Source organism: Penaeus monodon, chromosome 10 (assembly GCF_015228065.2).
Source record: "Penaeus monodon isolate SGIC_2016 chromosome 10, NSTDA_Pmon_1, whole genome shotgun sequence".
Taxonomy (NCBI): domain Eukaryota; kingdom Metazoa; phylum Arthropoda; class Malacostraca; order Decapoda; family Penaeidae; genus Penaeus; species Penaeus monodon.
This window is the reverse complement of record NC_051395.1, coordinates 28,999,800-29,015,008: the sequence shown is the minus strand read 5'-3', so window position 1 is coordinate 29,015,008 and position 15,209 is coordinate 28,999,800. Positions and strand designations below refer to the sequence as shown.

The following is a 15,209-nucleotide window of genomic DNA, read 5'->3' as shown; positions in this document are numbered from 1 at the left end:
GCATCCATCCACCAAAATAAGTGCTTATCAAAACTAAATCGGGCCCAACTGACTAATAGACCATGATGGCTAAAGTCAGCACTTTGGGGATTCCAAGAGCTATTAACGATCGCACATATAGTGGAAAGATGTGCAACATTCTCAGACCAAAGACGTATGTACTTGTCTCCCCCATATACACTGAAAAATGTATTGGGGAGGATTGTGACATAGAAGGTCTTATTAGTTTCCTTAGGGAGGCTAATATTTTCAATAAAATTTAATTATGCGTAATATTTATGCAATAACTTTATATGCTTAAAGCATAATATTTATTCTTTGATTTTTAATATATTTATTGTTATATGTAAGATATTTATTGATAGATTTTTAAAGTTTTAAATATTCTAATATTTCTATCTAACAAGGGTTCGCCGCTAATGACCTTAGCTGTTGACGCGGCAGACAATTTTAAATAATCAATCAATCAATCACAGATTGGTTGAGGGGGATATTCTTGTTTCCTCTCTGTGTAAATGCAGGAGATTGGCAAGTCCTGTGGCATTGGACCTGTGCCTTGAGATTTTTTGGCTTGGTTGAATGGTCATGGGATTTGGGGGCATACCTCTGCCAGTTTTTGCTAATCTGTCAGCAAGCTCATTCCCTCTGATGCCTATGTGGCTGGGGACCTAGTTTATGACGAGTTTTCTATCATGAACAAGAATCCTATGTGGTATGGTATGTTGTCACTGGGCATACAATCCTGTAGACAGCAGTGGCTGCCCTAGAATGTGTATGTATGACCACATGTCCTTCGCTCAGGATCATGTGGGCTAGGGCTCCCATGATTGCAACTGCCTCTGCCTGTAGTGATGAGGCATTGTCTGTTACCTTCATGAATTTTGTGACCTCCCTTGCTGCAAAGCCTGCGCTTACAGTGTGGGTTTCCAGGTCAACTGATCCAATTGTGAAGTAGGTTCTAGTAACTGGGGTAATGGCTACAATGACCCCGTCGGTTTTTCCCTTTAATTTAGGTATGAGGTATTATTTTTTCTCCTTAACAAGCTCATGCCAGAAAACTAGATCAAGATCTGTTTCCACGGATATAGTCAGGGTGGGGGGAATCCATGCCCTTAATGAGTAGTTGGCCTTTGTGTTGATAGCATATCATCACTCTGACTGTATGTGGCGGCCAGGAGTTGTTTGCATAGAATTCATAATCTTGTTATCGGCATCTGAGTATTTTTTTGTCTTGTGCTTGCGTTCCCAGATGTGTGGATGACCTTTGAAATTAATTGTGCTGTCATTAGATTAATTCAGGTCCTCAGCATCCATGAAGACCATTGTCCACTTTGTGGCACCCAGAATGATCCTGGCAGCTTCATTTCGAACTGTTTCCAATTTTCTCTGGCTTGGAGGCAACCAGGGCAACAGAAGTATAGCCCACAATGGGACGGACAGCATGTACACAGAATTATTAGTACTTTATGTCCGGTTCCTATGTGTCTCCCAGTCACTGCTCTCATGACAGTCTTGCTTTGATTCGGTCAACCAGGTACTGGACCTCCTTTTTGAAGGAGAAGATCTGATCAATCCTTACCCAAAGGTATAGGAAGACCTGAACTCACTCTAGGTCCATTCCCTGCATACCCAGTCTTGTACCTTGAACATTGTGTCTCAGAGCCATGTCCTTTGATTTGGCTGCTGAGATCATTAGTCCTGTCCTACAGATACCAGGTCCAGTGGAGATGATTACAAAATCGTCTGCATAGAAGATGATCTTGCACCCCACTGGGAGGTGTGTGTTTAGGATACAGGACAGGGTGTTGAAAAGGGCTGGACTGGGGACCCCACCCTGTGGTCTGTTTGCCTCTGATTAAAGGTCTTGATGTGTGATCCTGGGGCCTGAGCGGCTGATAGCTCACCTGACCTACTACCACAGCTCTGTGAGGGTACTCTGGTGCCCAAAGGACCATTCCAGCCACTTTTCCTGCCTGGTTCTCATCCCTGGCAACTACCCTTAAGAAGGGGAGGTTATTATTATTGTTTATTTATTTATTTATTTTATCAATTTTTTTTTTTTTTGCTTTTAGAATCGTTTTCTCAACATGTTCACTCTGTGGTTGACCTTTTTTTTATCATGTCATTCTGGGACTAGGTATCTTTGTAACTCCTGGGCCAAGGCCGAGTTTTTTGGTATGGTTTGTGAGCTGCTTCATTTATGGCAATGACAAGTCTGGATGAGTAAAGCATATCAACGTTTACTGGCTCACTGTATCTAAGCAGTGGGCCAAGGCGTTCTGAAGGCTTGCCAGTTAGCCTTTTCTTTTTCCATTCAAGATTGTGGCACAGGGGCTGGGCAGAATCCCGAGGGTGGTAACAGTGGTCACTTTTAATAACACAACATCTGAATTCTCTCCACCAGGGCCGCAGTGGGGGAAGGTTTAGGTCTAGGAACGTCCCTTGCCTTTGTTGGCTTTGGGTATTGAGATCTTGGCGAATGCTTGCCACATCTGATCCCCTACAGGGAGCCAGGGTGGGGGGGCATGCATTGAAGTCTCCTCCTACGATCACTCGGTCTGTGCTGCAGTAGCACAGACCTGGCTAACATCTAAGTTCTTAAAGCCTGACCTGCTTTTACACATTGTACAGCTTGAGGGGGACCCCGGCCAGATTGATCTCAGTGGAAAAATATTCGACATCATCTCCATGGTGCAGTACATCGGCTTTTACGGAGCGGGGGATTATTGCTCTGACTGGGAAATCAAGCCTCTGGTGCCAACAGTGCTTGGCACTTGAAAAAGCAAACAGTCTCCTCTATTAGTGTCTCCTAGCGGGTGACAATGCAAATGTTCTTGTTTTTCTCTTTTCAGGTTTTGCCTGTGGGGCTGACCTCTGCGGGCCCTTTACCTGGGCAAACTCAGCCTGTTCTGGCTCTGACTTCAGGAATTCAGCCTGTTTTGGGTCTACCTGTGAGGGGTTGGAGCAGGGGGAGAGTCTCGACTAGAGGTGGAGTCGGAACTGGTTTGGGGTTAGATAAGGATAAGTCCGAATGCGAAGTTTAAGCCTTGCCCGGGCTCTGCTCATGAGGGGGGCCCGGCCTGTTTCGACTAATGCCGACTCGCCTCACGTGTGTCAACTGGGGCTGACTCGGCTGAAAACCCAGTCCTTTCCCCCCCGTGGTGCCCAGCCACAGCAGTACCCCCCGGGCGACAGTTTTCAACTTCTCGCGCCTGGGCGGGGCGCGAAAACCCCTCCGACCCCTCGGATGAGAGGCCGACACGTTTCCCCCTGTACTAGCCCGGAGGCTTTGGGTTCAGGTCATATGCCTCCTTATTAGACTTCTAGCCCTGAGTTGCTATTGGCTTGTTTATCTGCAATTCTTATTGGCTGTAAACTATGAGGGAGAGCCACTTAGATATGGACAGAATTATTTAAATAATTAGGAGTTAATAAGTTTGGGTGCCACATGAAACTTTTTTATTATTTTTCGAATCGGTGTAAGGTCGGATCTTCCCGCAGCATGGCTATCCTCAGCGCGTCTGGAGCGACGACGCCCGTCCCACATCACGGTTCACTGTAGAAGCGTATACAACACATTTGTGCGTTTGCAAATGCGTCTCCAGTGGACACATGGTTACACGACGGGAACTACGGTGGACGTCCGACCGCCACTCTCGAATGCTTTTGCCTGATCATGTGCCGTTTACTCCCCCCCCCCCCCCTCTGTTGTTGTGTGTGTGTGAAACCCTTCTCATTTCACTGAAAAAAACTTGATTTCAGCATTCAATTATTTCATCAACCGAAAGAAACGGATATTTTTTAAAATGGCGTCTATTAATATCTACTGAAATAATATAAGGATAGCCTCCTGATGTCACTGCCGACTTCACCCATGCAGTTTTCCAGAGCTTCCTCATCACCAGCGCGACTGGAGACGCCATTTTCTTTCTTTTCTGCCCCCCCCCGCCCCCCTGTTTTTGGGAAAGGGAGAGCGGTGTTTCGCGCCTGTCACACGCGCGTGTGTCTGGGACCCCCCCCCCCTGCCGTGCTCCGGTCATCATAACACAGGTGTTCACTATCATTCTTTTCGTTTTTGCTGGCATGGTTTATTATCGTATCATTATCATTACTGTTATCATTAGTATGACTAGCGAGACCGAAGAAAAATCCACGGGAAAATAGGAACTTCTTCCCTACATTTGCCCCTTCCCCCCCTCCGTCCTCTTGCCTTAACTTCCCCTCGTCCTTATCCCCTTCCCTCCTCCGGGCCTCTTCCTTAACTTCCCCTCGTCCTATCCCCTTTCCTCCTCCGTCCTCTTGCCTTAACTTCCCCTCGTCCTTTTCCTTTCCTCACCCATTTCCCTCCCCTCTGTTCTCTCTGGGCCCCCTTTCCCCTCCCCCTCCCCTTTCCCTTATCCTAGCCCTCCCCTCTTCCTTTTCCTTTTTGAGGACCCTTCCTCCCTTTCTCTTTCTTTCCCCTTTCCCTCCTCCCTTCCTTCTCACTCTTACGGGTGCGTGCCAAGGTCAAGAAAAAAACAAGGTTATTTCCTCCCGTCTCATTTCGCGCGGGTGATTACGTCTCACGTGAAGGCGGTGGATACGGACCCCTAACTCTTTCATTTGTGCGGAGGCAAGCACTAAGTGAGGGCATGTACCAATATAATATATATTATATAATATATATATTATATATATAATAATATATATATATTATATTAATATATATATATATAATATATATATTATATTTTATTTTATATTATATATATAATATTATATTTTATATATATATATATATTGTGTGTGTGTCTGTCTGTGTGTGTCTGTTTGTGTGTGTTTGTGTGTATGTTTGTGTGTGTGTTTTGTTTGTTTTGTTGTTTGTGTGTGTGTGTGTCTGTTTGTGTGTGTTTGTTTGTTTTGTGTGTGTGTGCGTGCGCGCGCGTGTGTATGTGTGTTTTGGGTTTTGTTTGTTGTTTTGTGTGTGTGTTTGTATGTGTTGTGTTTTTATTCACATTTTGTGTGTGTTTTCTGTTCTATGTCTCTCTGTGTCTGTTTTCTTTCTTTCTTTTATGAATGCATTGTTTAAAGGAATCCTGAAAAACAAATAGAGTATAATAATTTTTTTCTGACGTTTCCTTTGTATTCAGAAATGTTACCAAAAATAAGAATGACGCTAATAATTTCATTACAACCTCTTAAATTAAACATTAGTGTCACTTATTGAGAATGACATCTTGAGATACATTACGATGATGAAACGTTGAAGATACATATGTATAAAGGAAAATCCAATACTTTCTTCTATTTTTCTTCTTCTTCTGTATGATCTACATCTCTTTCTTCTTCGTCTTCTTCTTCTTCTTCTTTTATGTTCTTATCTTTTTTCTTCTTCTTCTCCTTCTTCTTCTTCTGATGGTCTTCTTCCGTGTGTTTTTCTCTTTCTTCTTCTTCTCCTCTTCCTCCTCCACCTCTTTTTTTGTATGTTTTTCTTATCCTCCTTCTCCTCCTCCTCCTCTTGCTCCTTCTTATACTTCTCTTCCTCCCCCTCCTCCCTCCTCCCTCCTCCCTTCACCTCTCTCCTCCTCTATCTCCTCCTCCTCCTCCTTCGCCTCCCCCTTCCCCCTCCTCCATCTCCTCCTCCGCCTTCCTCCTACGTGCTGACGCCTTAGTTTACGAGCACAGAGAGGCCATTTTCACAAAGGTACTCGTTCCCATTGTCGTAGAAAGTAGATCCGTTCGCGTACCAGTTGCCTTGGCTGTCCGCGCAGCCTGTCGGGAGGCAGAGAATCAAGACAATTAGAGGATTGTCATTAGTGGATGATGAATGTTATTTATTATCGGTAGCAGATAATTAACGTTATTAATTGTCATTAGCAGGTAACTAATGCTATTTATTGTCATTTGCTGATAATGAATGTTTTTTATTGCCATTAGCAGATAATTATTGTTATTCATTGTCATTATAACAGTCATTTATTTTCATCAGCAGATAATTAATGGTATTTATTGTCTTTAGCAAGTAATTAATATGATCTCATTATCATACCATTATTAATCTTTATCCTTTTCATCATTATCATAATCATTATAATTATCATCTTTATCGTTTCACCATTACCATTATCAAACAATTTACATTACTATAACATCATAATTATTCCATTTCATTTCTTGGCTTCTGAAAATCTTAGCATGAAACACTTCATCTCCTTATTTCAACACTCCCAGAAATAAGCAAATTAATGAATAAATGAATAATTTTTTAAAATGAATAATGTATGGGGAATACATATTTTTTTAAAAAATATATAATAAAAAAGCAAGGGTATACTCACATTTTCCTCGCGTGCCAGTTCCATGTATTGTTCATTGATACAAATTATACTTCAAACCTATCGTTACAGTCTCCATGTGTTGTGCCAGTTACCCGTGGTGTCCTTAACAGCCTTTGTTGGGAAAAGAGAAGGAAATGTTTGTTATTGTTAAAGAGGAAGTGTGTGAGTAGTCTACACACCACCCACACACACACACACACAAAACACACACACCACAACACACAAAACACACACACACACACAACACACACCCCACACACACCACACACACAATGTATAAATTAGAATGTATGATAATCAATCATAACAAAAACAACGGATTCCAAACCAATTCGATTCCATTTTTTGGTCCGAAACAATAAATTTGTCAAGAAGCTTCCCATATGCTGTTTAGAGAAGGCACACTGCAAGTTATGCCGTGCTTTTTGGAATATTCATTATCATTATTGATGTGGCATTTTTCCTTAGTGACTTTTTTCGCACAGAATGGCCTCACCATTCAAAACACACCACACAACACATACACAGAAACATCACACACACGCAGACCCCACACCACACACACACGCAAACACACACACACACATCACGCGAAAAACACATACACACGCAAAAAAACCACACAACCCCACACACACAATCCCGAAAAAAACTCACAGTCGTTTGCCGGGTAATGTGAGAATGATGCAATGCCGCTGTTGCAGATGAACTCTTTACACTGGTCGCTGTACGAACTCCATTTGCATGCCATTCGCCCAGCTATCCATACACCTGAGGGGAAGAAAGCATCCAAGTGTAATAATAATTACCTACAAATGATTAGATAAGTGTGGAAGGTCTGATATAAAATTAATTATAAACAGCGGCAAAGGCCGTGGGAAAGGCGTCCCCTCAGGCGGGCAAAATTCAACCCGCCAGAGTTTTGGACATATTTAGCCGTCCACCCTTCCGAACAAGTACATAATATTACGCCCACCCGCCCTTCGCATAAAAACGAAATATTACGCCATCCGCCCTTCTCAACATAGACGTAATATTACGACATCCGCCCTTTCCAACAAAACGTAATATTACGCCCCCCGCCCTTTCTAATAAGGACTTAATATTACGCCACCCGCCCTTCGAAACAAATATTACTCCACCGTCCGCCCCTTCCCAAAAATCGTAATATTACGCCATCCGCCGTTTGAAATGGGCTACTCGGGACTCACATCTATCTACTGCCCTCGTGCTGAAGGACCGAAGAGCCTCCTCGCACAGGAAGACGCCCGCACATGAACACGTATGTCCCCTCCCCTTCGCATGCCATTCCCCATTCCACGTTTGCGACAACCTGGCGGGAAAATGGGGTGATAAAAGGGGGGATAAGGTAGGGGAAAACAGAAGAGGAAGAGAGATCGGGAAGGAGAAGGAGCGACCGAGGGGGGGTAGATGGGGGGGGGGGGGGGGGGAAATGGAAGGAGGGGGGAGGAGAAAGTGGGAGGGAAGGGGGGAAGAGAGGGAAAAAATAGAGAGAGGAGAAGAGGACATAAAGAAAAAAAATACAAACAGGAAAGAGAGAGAGAAAGAGAGAGAGAGAGAAGGGGCGGAAGAGAGAGAGAGAGGGAGGGAGAGAGAGAGAGGAGAGGAGAGAGAGAAAAAAGGGGAAGGGAGAGAGAAATAAAAACCAAAAATATACTTTCCTCTAATTCAAAAAAACCCAAACAAAAAAAAGAAAAAAAAGAAACACCACCACACACACAATCTGTTTTTTTAAAACATGAATGACTTCATCATAAAAATAAAACAAAAACAAAAAATTACTCACTTTTTGGACCGCCGGGGGCCTTGGGTGAAGTCTTCCGGGAACCCCCCTGGCACATATTCAAACCAATTTCCGTAATTTTCTGTCTGTCCAACGCCCGTCCGGGTTTTTCCGCGCCGGGGGGGGGGGGGGACGTCTGTATTGTATGTTTTTTGTCTGTGTGTTTTTCTGTGCGCGATAGTTTTTGAAATGAGTGGATTTAAAAAAAAATCTTTATCTTTTGCCAGGTAAAAGATTTTTTATTTAAACAAAGTGATGGTCAGGTGAGAGAAAAAAGAAAGTAATTTAAAATAATGTTTAATAATAGAAATTTGATAAAAATGATAATAAAAAAGTAATTTAAAAAAAAATAATGATGAGAAATAAAAAAAGATAAAAAAAAAGAGAAAAAAAAAAAAGTTAAAACTAATAAAGAGAGAAAAAAAAATAAAAAAAGGGGGGGAAGAAAAAAAAAACCAAAAAAAAAAAAAAAAAAAAAAAAAAGGGAAAAACCTAACACAAAAAAAGAGAAAAAAAGAGAAAAAAAAACAGAAAGAAAAAAAAAAAAAAAAAAAAGAGAGAGAGAGGAGAGAGAGAGGGGGAGAGAGAGAGAAGAGAGAGGGGAAGAGAGAGAGAGAGAAAAAGAGAGGAAAGAAGAGAGAGAGAGAGAGAAGAGAAGAGAGAGAGAGAGAGAGAGAGAGAGAAAGGAAAGAGAGAGGAAGGAGAGAAAAGGAAACTAAAAAAACTCAAAAAAGACGACAAAAGGGAAATACTCACACCCTGTCCCACCCCTGGAGATAGGCGGGAAACGTCCCAAGAAAAGTGAAACCCCTTGGCACGGGGGATATACTCTGGCCATTGGCGTTAACATTTCCGTCTTTTTCATTGAACCTAGGGAGGAAAACGAATTAAAAAGCGGGGGGGCTTTTAAATCATTGAAACTTTTTCACTCATTTTCCTTTATAAAACAGTAAAATAGCGGCCCATTTCAATTCCCCGAGAAAATTTAAAACATCAAATAAAATAAAATTAATTTATTCCTTCCAAAAAAAATGTCTAAAATCTGCACAAAAAAAAAAAAAGAAACCCAAACTTTTATTTTTAAATAATAATAAAAAAAATCATTTTAAATTCCCGCAAAATAAAAATCGTAAATATTAATATTTTTTTTCATAATCTTTTTTTTCCCCCTTCTTCTTCTTTCTTCCTTTTTTTTTCATTCCTCCTCTCATTTACCTCCATTTCATTCACCCCTTTTTAAATTTACTTTCCACTCTTATCTCTATCACTATATTTTTTTATAAGCACAAAAATGCAAGAAAAAAAAGAAACAATGACCAACTTACATTCGGGATATGACTACCGGGGTTCCTTAGTGTCCCGGCATTAAATAATATTCGACGCTTTAAACAAAAAGCTTTCCCATTTTGTACCAGCGACCAGCTCACGGCGCCCTAAAAAATAGGCAAGGAAAGATAAAAAAGAGAGAGGGAGTGGATGAAATGAAAATGATAAGGTAGTAAATTTAAAAGTGGGGAAAATAGTGAAAAAAATAGTAAAATGATGAGATAAAAGGAAAAAAAAATTAAAACTTTTTAAAGGGGAAAAATTTTAACATACAAAAAACTACAAAAAATAAAGGGGATAAAAGAAAAATTTCATAAACTACAAACGTTTAACGATGAGTTAGAAAAAAAAACTCTAAAATTTAAAAAGAATTTATAGAATTTATAAGAAAATAAGTATAATAACTTTATTTCACACGAACGAAATTTCTAAATTTATCGTTTTCTTTGACATTTTTTTGTTATTGTTCTTTTTTCTGGTTTTTTTTTATTCAATTTTTGGTTTTGTTTCTTTTTAAATTTTCTTGCTTTCCAAAAAAAAACCCGATTAACGAATATCTACAAAAAATGAACTTACACTCAGTGACATGGGCTGGCGAAGGAGCCCCATCCGTTACACACATGTAAGCTATGCAGTCGACGGAGAAGGTCGGGCCATTGAATCGGGGCGGTTTTTGGGGACCGAGAACCCCAGCTGAAGTTTGGGTGATAAAACAAATTAATTAAACCGAGGAAAAAAAACAGATCTTTATAGTATATATATATATATATTATATATATATATATATATATAATATATAATTGTATATATGTATATATGTTTTATAGTATATATATATATTATATATTTATATATAAAATATATATATATTATTAAATATAGATATATATAAAAAAAAAACACACACCCCACAAAAAAAAAAAATATATATATATTATATATATATATAATAATATATAATATATATATATATATTATACAAAAACAAAAAACCAAAACAAATATATTATATTATATATATATATATATATATATATATTTCATTTTATAAAAACATATATACATATATATACATTATATTAATATATATATATATCTATATATATATATATATATATATATATATTATTATATATTTTATATTACCCCCACACCACACACACACACCCCAAATTTAATAGTATTATATGAATATATTTGCACACACACACACAACCCACACACAAGCAATAATATATAAAAATATATTATATTATATATAATAATATATATATATAAACATACATACATACATATAATATATATTAAAATTATATATATATAATATATTATATATATTATTATTAGTATTATATATATATAAAACATTTTATATATATAAATTTTTATATATTATATAAGATATATATATATTATTTTTTAAAAACACACCATATATTATATATAATATATAATAATATATATTATTTTTATTTATAAATTATATATATTCAATATACAGTGTTATTATTAATATAATATAAATTATATATATATTATATATTAATATATATATATATATAATATATATAATATATACATATATATATATATTATATTTATATTAAAAAATTAATAAAAAACAATATTATATATTAATAAAAATATATTAATTTTATATATATATATTATAATATATATTATATATAAAAATAATTTGCACACAAACCACACCACAAAACAAAAAAACAATATTATTTTTAAAATTATATATATATAATTATAAATATATATATATTAAAATTTTATATATATAATATATATATATATATATATATTATTAATATATATTTTATATATATATATATTAAAAATTTATTTATATATATATTTAATATAAAATTTTATTATATATATATATTATATATATATTTAATATATATATATATATTATATATATAATTTATATATTAATTATAAGCATCCAGGGGGCTTATTCATTTTCTTTCTCGTTTTTCAAAAAATTTGCACAAAAAACTACATAAGAGAAACGAAAATTTGTAATTTTTTCTTTTTTTGTTTTTCCATTAATTATTCATGATCTTTCAAATTTTACCCTTTTTTAAAGGTACTCACACTCAGCTTTTGGGGCGCCTGTCTCCGTCCGTGCGTCAGCACACACCCACCCCTTTCAGAAACGGAAAATATTCCCATTCTCATACCATGCCCGTTCAGTCCCCAGCCAAATGGACAAAAAACTAATGATCCCCGAACTTTTTCTTTTATTTTATTTATTTTTTTTTTTTTTTTTATAAACGTCGTTTGGGATTCTTGATCTTAACAAATTTTGGGGGTACTTACATCAACTTTTGGATTAACACATCGAATTCGGTTTTTTACAATTTTTTTTTTGGATACTTACAACGAATTATTGGTACTTCACCGTTGAGTTGGTGTTAGTGATATTCTGGTCCCCTTATCACACAGGAGGGGACAGAGACGTGTAAGTAAACATCCGGGTGTAAGTTCAATCCTCACCCCAAAAAACCAGGAAAAACGAGAAGAAGAGAGAGGGGAGAGAGAGAGGAAAAGGGGAGAGAGGGGGAAAAGGAGAGAGGAGGGAGAGGAGGGGAGGGGGGGGAGAGAAGAGGGGAGGGGGAAAAGAGAGAGAGAGAGAGAAGAGAGAGGGAGAAGGGGGGTGAAAAAGAAAGAGAGGAGAGGAGAGAGAGAGAGAAAAGGAGGAAAGAAGAGAAGAGAGAGGGGGAGAGAGAAGAGGGAATAGGGAGAGGAAAAAAAAAGGAGGAGGAGGAAGAAGAGGAGAAAAGGGAGGGAAGGGAGAGAGGAGAAGAGAGAGAGAGAATTATTTATTAAAAAATTTTATAAATTATGAGCAGTATTTCGCAAAAGTCTATCACCTTTTGTTAAATGTGTTACGGGGATATTTTTTTATACTAAACAAAATTCGTTGTTCCCAAGGGTACCCATCATCGATAAGGCAGTGTAGAGTAGAGTTTCGGTGTAATGTCCCCGTGGGTACATTCTTCCCTCACGGGAAAACAAGATCCCACGAAAGTAAAAATGAAAAAGATAAGGAAGCGCGTAAAAATTTAGAGAGGGAAAAAAAAAGAAAAAAAAAAAGAAAGAAAGAAAAAAAAAGGGAAGCAATTTTTTTTTTTTTGTATAAAAAAGTTTTTTAAAATAAAAAAATAAAAAAAAGAAAAAATAAAATTAAAACAAAAAAAAAATTTTTTTTTTTTAAAAAAATTTTTAAAAAAAAAAAAAAAAAAAAAAAAAAAAAAAAAAAAAAAAAAAAAAAAAAAAAAATTTTTTTTTTTTTTTTTTTTTTTTTTTTTTTTTTTTTTTTTTTTTTTTTTTTTTTTTTTTAATTTAATAAAAAAAAAAAAAAAAAAAAAAAAAAATAATAATATAAAAAAAAAATAAATTTTAAATTTTTAAAATTTAATTATTTAAAAAAAAATATTGGGGAATTTTTTTTTTATTTTTTGGGGTTTTTTTAAATTTTTTTATTTTTTTTTTATAAAAAATTAATTTTTTTTTTTTTTTTTAAAAAAAATTTATTTTTTTTTTAAATCCCTTTTTTTTATAAATTATAACGGGGTAAGTGATACCCGATGGGGGGGTCCCATCACCCGAAAGGGCAGATGGGAGTAGAGACGGGAAGTTCCCCGGGACATTTTGACGTAAAAGATAGAAAGTAAAAATGATTATGGAATGCGTGTAAAATTGAGGAGGGAGAAAAAGAAAAAAAAAGAAAGAAAGAAAGAAAAAAGGTAATTGAAATTTTTGTAATTTTGTATATGTGATTAAAAAAAGTAAAAAAAAATAAAATAATTATAACAATAAAATACATAAAAGAAGAAGAAAAGAATAAAATATATACATATAATATAAATATTTTAAAATATTTTATAATATATTTTATAGTATATATAAATATATAATGTATATATATATAATATAATATATATAATATATATAATTACATAATATATATATATATATCTATATAATAATATATATATATATATATATATATATATATATATATATATAATATATATATATATATGGTCGCTATTTTTTCCACATGAATATTTGATGAACAGTATTTGGAAAACATCAATAGCAATAACAAATACATATATCAAAAATAACAAAGAGAAGGATAATCGCAATGAATAGAAAAGTAAGCTTAAGGTAAGATTCTAGTTATTCGTTAGATTAAGAGTTAGATTAATTAGAGAGAACCCAGACATTTCGATTCGAGGGCGGCCGTGGCGTGGTTTACTTATTTTGTCGTTCTCTTGTTTTATCGCTTTCTTATGCAGCGGAATTTTCACGTATGGCACAGCGTCGTTGCTGTCGCCTCCCGCCCCCCCTTCAGCCTCTTTACCGCTCTTCTTGCGGTGGATAAGGGGACTGAGATCCAGAGCGTCTGTCCTCTCTTTGTTCTTCTTCTCCTTAACAACGGCTTTCACGAAGGAGAATGCAGAGGTCTTGACCCCTGGCTTGACCTTGTTGGTCTGGGTGCCTGACGTGACCTTGGACTGACTCCGGACCGGCTTCATTCGAGGAGGAGGCCTTCGCGAGGGGGACCTGGAACCCGGCTTTCCCCCCCTTCAAGGAAGCTTTCCGAGTGGAGTCTCTGAGTCGGCTGTCTTTGGGGGTGTCTGTCGGCGCCTGCCTGCGGGGGAGCAGTGAAACATCATTAATCTTTTTTTTTTCTTTCCTCACTTATGAAGGGTTCTTCCGCTCGTAGGTGTGGGGATGTATTATATGACTACTATTTTGATCTTTTTATCTATATGGTAGAAAAATTCATGATAGAAAATAGATAGACGGTAACAGACATGAACGTACATATATGTATCTTTGGGTATATATGTGTATGTGGTAAGGTATAATATATATATTAATAATATATAATAATATAATATATATTATATTGATATATAAAATTAAATATAAATATTAGATAAAAATTACAATTTAGTATATAATACAAACATATATATATAAAATTTTAATATATAATTAAAAAATATAAAATATAAAATAATATAAAATAATACAATACACAAACCACACACACACACAAAACCACACAACACACACACACACTATATAATAAAATTAAAAATTAAAATATATAATTAAAATATATTAAAATATTATACAATATAAAATTTTATAATGTATATACATTTATATATAATATGTATGTATATTTATATACACATACACACATGGGAATATTAAGCATAGTAAATTTTTATATATATATATATATATTAAATATATATATTTAATTTAATATTATATATATATATATATATATATATATATATTATTATAAAAAAAATATATATATACATATATATATGGGGGTTTGTTGTGTTTTGGGGGTTTGGGTGTATGCAGTTTTTGGGCTAAATATCGTTTGGAGATAGGACTTCCTTTACTGACTTTATCAATTTATATTTTTGTAATAAAAACTTGTTTCCCGATATAATAAAAGTAAAAAAAAAAATTGATCTTAGCTTTAGATAAAATATTAATTAATTTTTCAAACATTATACGTTACAAATTTTAAGTAAAGTGTACAAATTTTTCAAAACGCAGATGTTTTTAAAATTATTTTTTTTTCGTAAAATTTAAGATTGATATAAACAAGGAGACTAAACGCAGATACAATAGTGCGGGGTGGTGTCATTTTGGAAAATAATTCGAGATTATTTATCAATGAAAAAACTTGGATAGAC

At 35.4% G+C, this 15,209-nt stretch overlaps 1 long non-coding RNA gene across 1 annotated transcript in view; it reads right to left on the bottom strand.

Moving 5' to 3' along the window:
* Positions 1-14,072: 14,072 nt before the first annotated feature.
* The window catches only part of LOC119577989, a 4,245-nt gene continuing 3,108 nt past the window's right edge, over positions 14,073-15,209 (bottom strand). Inside the window, exon 4 of the long non-coding RNA XR_005229171.1 lies at positions 14,073-14,131. This is a non-coding gene — a long non-coding RNA (uncharacterized LOC119577989). The remainder of the gene's footprint in view (positions 14,132-15,209) is intronic.